Source organism: Chenopodium quinoa, unplaced genomic scaffold, assembly GCF_001683475.1.
Source record: "Chenopodium quinoa cultivar QQ74 unplaced genomic scaffold, ASM168347v1, whole genome shotgun sequence".
Lineage (NCBI taxonomy): Eukaryota > Viridiplantae > Streptophyta > Magnoliopsida > Caryophyllales > Amaranthaceae > Chenopodium > Chenopodium quinoa.
Window position 1 is genome coordinate 135,913 of NW_018743920.1, and position 5,781 is coordinate 141,693.

A 5,781-nucleotide genomic window follows, 5' to 3' on the forward strand; every position below is an offset into this window, starting at 1 on the left:
GGGAATTAGTGCAGTTGATTCCCATTCCCTTTGATGAATACCCCCAACCAAACGGCCCCTAAATAGTTTCACATAACCTAGTTACATATGAATTGATAGTATATACTCATAGTAACCCATAATAATATGTGGCGCATACCGTAGGAGTATATGAATTTATGAATGAACTTGAGTTATTATTATGGGTTTACTATAAATTGATTATCGCGTAACTATTTAGCTCGAGTCGACTTTAATTTGTTTCTGCAAAGAATGATGGTGGTAAAGGGAAAAAATATCTCACAACATCGTGCTATTTGCGTAATGGTTTTACATAATATAGTGTGATGCGTAACGAATACTTTTTTTTGGAAATACGTTACTTATTCCTGTATATTTGTTTGTATGCTAATGCACACACTTTGGGTAAAAAATAAATTACTAATAATTTGTAACAATATTTTGATTAATTGATTCACATCCAAGTTCCATAAGCATTTGGTCTTATAAAATGACCACTTATGCCTAAAAATAGAATATTTTGTTGTTTATTTGATAGTTTTATGATACAATTTTACATCGTGTACTCTTCTTAGCATATGAAACTTAAGATGTTAAATTAGTACCTTTTTTTTTCACTTGCTCAAGTAGTACATCTCTCACACTCTCTTTGAGAATTTATAATACATACTCCGTGTAAATGTGTTACGAATTACAGAGTACTTTATAATGTTATTGACCTAAAGTAATATAAAATGTTCTTATCAACATTTATGTGCCACATGGGGCTCTAAGTCATTTCATGTCATCAACTGGCAATTACATAACAAACCGTGACGAAGCCACTCTTACGGTATCCACCCAAAGAAGACTTTTTATTTCGATCGGAAAATCATCGAAATAAACTATCTTTTCTTCAAGAAGAACACCCATATTTGTTTATCGGCTACTTTATTGCCTTCTCTAAAACAATGAACAACATTAACATTACTACCTAGATACTGAATAAGGTTACCACAAGTGTTTACAATTTTTTTCTTTTTTTTTTTTTTTTTTGTGTGTGTGTGTGTTGGGAAACTCCGTACACGTATTTACTATAATAATTAGTCATAGTTTAGTATGTGATGGTCTCTACAGATTATCGACTGAGGATATTACATAACTATTATAAGTTATAACAATTGAACAAAAAATAATTTACATTTTATCCTTAAAAATAATATTCCAAATTTCCAATAATTAAGATGATTTTAACGACATCTTACATATTAACATTTGTTTTTATATAAAAGCAAAAACAAAAATGGTCAAAGTTGTGCTAAAAGTCAAAGTTCGTGAACTAAAAAGGGATAGAAGAAGTATAATGTCTAATTTTCTACACTATACCTTTCAATCTATGTTATAAACAAGACAAAACTATAAAAATTCATACATTAATTTTGGTCCTTCAATCTCAAAGATTTTTCTGAAGATCTAATGAAATCTCTCAACTCCTTTGCTTGACTTGTCATTCCAGCTATGTTATAAGCTTTAATGATGGTTCTATAAGTAACATTATCAGGCTTACATCCCTTCTTCTTCATCATCTCAAGAATCTCCTTCATCTCAGCAAATCGTTCCATCCTCCCATATGCATCTACCAGACAGTTAAAGAACACAGTATCCAAAGTTGCATCCGTGTTCTCAATAATCCGCAACACAGTACCAATTTTGTCAGCGCTTCCAGCTTTACCATAAGCCCTCACAAGTGAGCAAAATGTGACACAATTTGGCTTAACCCTTTCCGATTGCATCAGCCTAAACAAAAATTCCATCTGCTTTAATTTCCCAGCCTTTCCAAATGCATCTATTACCACATTGTAGGTCACAATAGTCCAGGAGTAGTGATATTTCTGCATATATTCCATAACAGCACTCATCTTTTTATAATATCCAACTTTGCCATATGAATCTAAGAGTATGTTGAAAGTTCTGATATTGGGTTCAATTCCAGCACCCTAGAACTTCTCATAACATTTCTCCATCATCTCAATTTGTCCGCTGTTGCCAAAAGCTCTGAGTGTAGAATTCATGGTCCATACATCAGGTTCACAATTCCGATTAGTAAGCATTTCTGCTAGTACCGATTCCATTTCTGCAAACCTTTTATGAAATAGGAGAAAGTAAATGAATTCTCTGTCCATCATCACAAATGTCACACCCATCTGGTTCCAAAAAGGGGAAAAAAAAAGGAAAACAAAGAATTACAAAAGGTTGCTTGAAGGTGGGGTCAATTTTGTGCAAATTCACAAAGAATTACATAAATAAAGCAATGTACAATTTCCAATTTTAAATCAAGAGGAAACCATGCATATCTTTCATAAGAAGTTATCACAAATAACACGACCAGAACAAATAAAGTACTCCAAGACTAGCTCAAAATTCGGTTCGCAAACACTAAATTTTGGATGGATAAAAAAATTAATAGAAAAAAAAAAAGTTTCCTTTTTTCTACACAGTTAAGCAAAAGTTTATTTTGTTTTTTTTTTTTTTTTTTTGGGGGGGGGATGTTTTTGTCATTTGATTACAACAAATAGGAGCAAGGACCAGACAACCAAAACCTGGTACAAGAGGCAAACACCATAGATGCATTTATGCAGAGATAAATCAATTCGGAAAACAGATACAAGCATGCAACTAATGCAACAGGTAATGATCAAATAACATGAATTAATAGATAGGCCAAACACAAAACGCTCTCTAATTATCCTAATAGAAAGTAAAGAGATGAGATAGAACCCACGTACTTTCCTGATTTTCCATAAGCATCAATCAGGGTATTATATGTGACTGTGTTGGGCGGGATTCCCTGTGATACCATATCAGAAAGCAGAATATGAACTTTATCAAAGGCAAAGACTTGGAGGCATGACTTTATGAGGATTGAGTATGTGTAAACATCAGGTCTACAATTAGTACTGTTCTTCATATGCTCAAGCAGCGAGAAAGCTTCATCAAACTGACAGCTCCTGCTGTAGGCTGACATGAGAGCAGTGCATGCTTCATGATCTATAATGCAGCCCTCATCAACCATAGTTTGAAACAATTCATGAGCTTTTTGAGGCTGCTTACATTTTCCAAGCATGACAATAAGCTTGATGTATATACCAGAGTTGGGTCTATACCACAACTGCTCCCGCATTAGTTCAAACACCTGCATTATATCACCTGGAGATGTTTTAGAGAAAGCCTATCCCTTCGTAGAAATATCAACTCTAATAAAACAAGAAATCAATTTTCAAGGTGTTTTTTTCAGGATCTTTACGTTTGGTAATTAAGAAGTTAAATTATAGGGCTTACAAATCTAGTCCGTTAAAGGATCCCTGAATTCAAGGACTCAATAAACATTAGTATCAATGTTGACCTTGATACTATATACTTCCTCTGTTTCTATTTAGTTGACGAGTTCAATTTAGGAACACATATTAAGGAGAAGAGAGAGAATGATAAAGCAAGTGGGGTAGACTAGTAAATGCAAAGTATAAAACTTACCCAAACAAGGAAACATGTCAACTAAAAAAAAAAAGAGGTAAGTATAAATTTCTGAGCCAAGAACGTCTAGCTTGGCTTTCCACAAATATGTCAGTCAGTTGGTGTGACAGAGTTACAACTCATAAATAATACGTAGTACAAGTATTTCGTATTCAACAATACAATACAATACAATACATCAACTCAAGGACCAGCATGTATTAGTAAGTATCTTGACAATCTAGTACCAGCAAAACCTCATATACATTATCATCAAAAAGTTCAGCAAGTTGTAATTTTGAGCTATGTGGTACACTTTTTTCCCTTTCCTCTTCTGAAAGCCTCCTAGAAATCAAATTCTATTTTGGATCCCTTCTCAACCACAACACCAATAAAATAGAATATAAAATTATAAACTTTCTGCCCATGGGCTCTAACACAAGGACATCATATTCATATATCACTGAGTCAATGTTTTTCTATTGTACTTCTTCATAGTTAGGGTGATTGGGTGACTTGAGAAGTGATCTTGTTCTTATTGCTCAAAATTCTCACTTACAGTCTTGATCCATTTAAGTTCTCAATTCTCATCTATGATAACGTACATTGTATAATTTTGCTCCTTGGGGTGCCGTTGCCACACTTTTTTTGCATACCGTGCTTTTAGCTTTGTTAATATAATTTGCTAATCAAAACTTCTTTGAATCCATTTGGTAGAATTCCAGTTTGTTAAGCATTTATAAACCCTTTCTTTTTCTATTCTATTTGAAAATTCTTGTGAACAAAGGAAATTACATTACTTGAATTTGCACAAACTAATGTTCTAATTGATTATGTTTCTCAATCTACACCTATAGCTATAGTGGCATACTAACTTGCTGAAAATGCTAGTTGGCCCCAAGCATATTCTTTACCTAAACACTCCCAAATCCCCACTAATGATCTCTCTCCCAACTGATAGACTTTTAACTTACAAAGATCCAACATTGAATGACATTACAGGTTTGAAAACAGTCCTTTCTATTTGATTTCACTCTAATGGACTAAGAATCAGGCAACATCTCATTTAGCTCCTGCTCTTAATTGCTTCATTTTCGGGATGGATCAATACTGTTCAAACACACATTCATCTAGCCAATAAACCACACCAATACACTATACAAAACAAGCACTAGAACAAACCCAAACCCCACATTCCTTCACAAACTGTAAACCTGCTAATCCAAACTTTCAATCACAAACATTTTAACAAAAAACCCAACTCCAAAATTCAATTAAAGAAGCAAATAAGCCCCAAAAATTAATTCGCAATAATACCCAAATATCAAAATTCATTAATAAATGCAAAAATTAAAGCAAACTATATAACTCAAAAAAATTATCAAAACTGAAAATTAAACCTTGAGGGCAGATTCCCAACGAAGAGCTTTAATACGTTCATGAAGAGCTTCAAGAACAGTCCTAGGTAATAGCCTCTTAGAACTAATCCCTTTCTTCTTCTCAATAACAGCTTTAGTAGCTTCCCTTCTAAGAATCACAGAAATGGCTTTTTGGGATGCAATTTTTCTGTTGATTTCTTCTTTTCTCTCTTTTGCTTCTCTCTCCTTCTCTTTGGTAGCAGGAAACCACCATTTTTTCTGGGTGTTGTCGGTTTTAATGGAGGTTGAAGAAGAAGGAAGCTGCTCAGAGAAATCTGGGTCGGATGAAGTGGTGGGTTTGGAGCGAAGGGGTGTTGCTGTTGTTGAAGGTGTTGGACGGTGGTGGTTGGGTGCCGGCGGGAAGGGGAAGGTGGGTCCTGTAACTGACTGTATTGCCATTGGATTTGTATGTTTTGAAAAATTTAGGGAGTTCGATGGATAGAGTCAGTTAAGAAATGAGAAAGACCTTTTGCAAATTTGCAATCTGCTTCGGTTAGCCTGGCCGAGGCATGATACGATATGGTATGACATGACATAATATAGTGTAAGTGTGAAAAGAGGACATCACGGCAACGGTATGGAGTAGGCATAATTGCATAAATATGATATTGCAATGGTCAGTTTGTAAATGATGGGTTGTTATTAAGCACGGCATGATGGATATGGACTTGCACCTTGTCTAAATTAATTTACGTAGTTGGCTAGGTCTAGCTAGTCCCATGACATGCAAATTTGACATATCATTAAGCATGACATGACACGACACAACACAACACAACATGATCTAAATCAATCTTTAGAAAAACATTTGTATGGAAATAATTATTAGCAAGTTTGGGCAAAGTAAAAAATTAATTAGGAAACCCTCCTCACA

General features: G+C 34.3%; 1 pseudogene; it reads right to left on the bottom strand.

The window, feature by feature from the left end:
- Positions 1 to 1,295: 1,295 nt before the first annotated feature.
- Positions 1,296 to 5,436, bottom strand: LOC110687729 (annotated as a pseudogene).
- Positions 5,437 to 5,781: the final 345 nt, after the last annotated feature.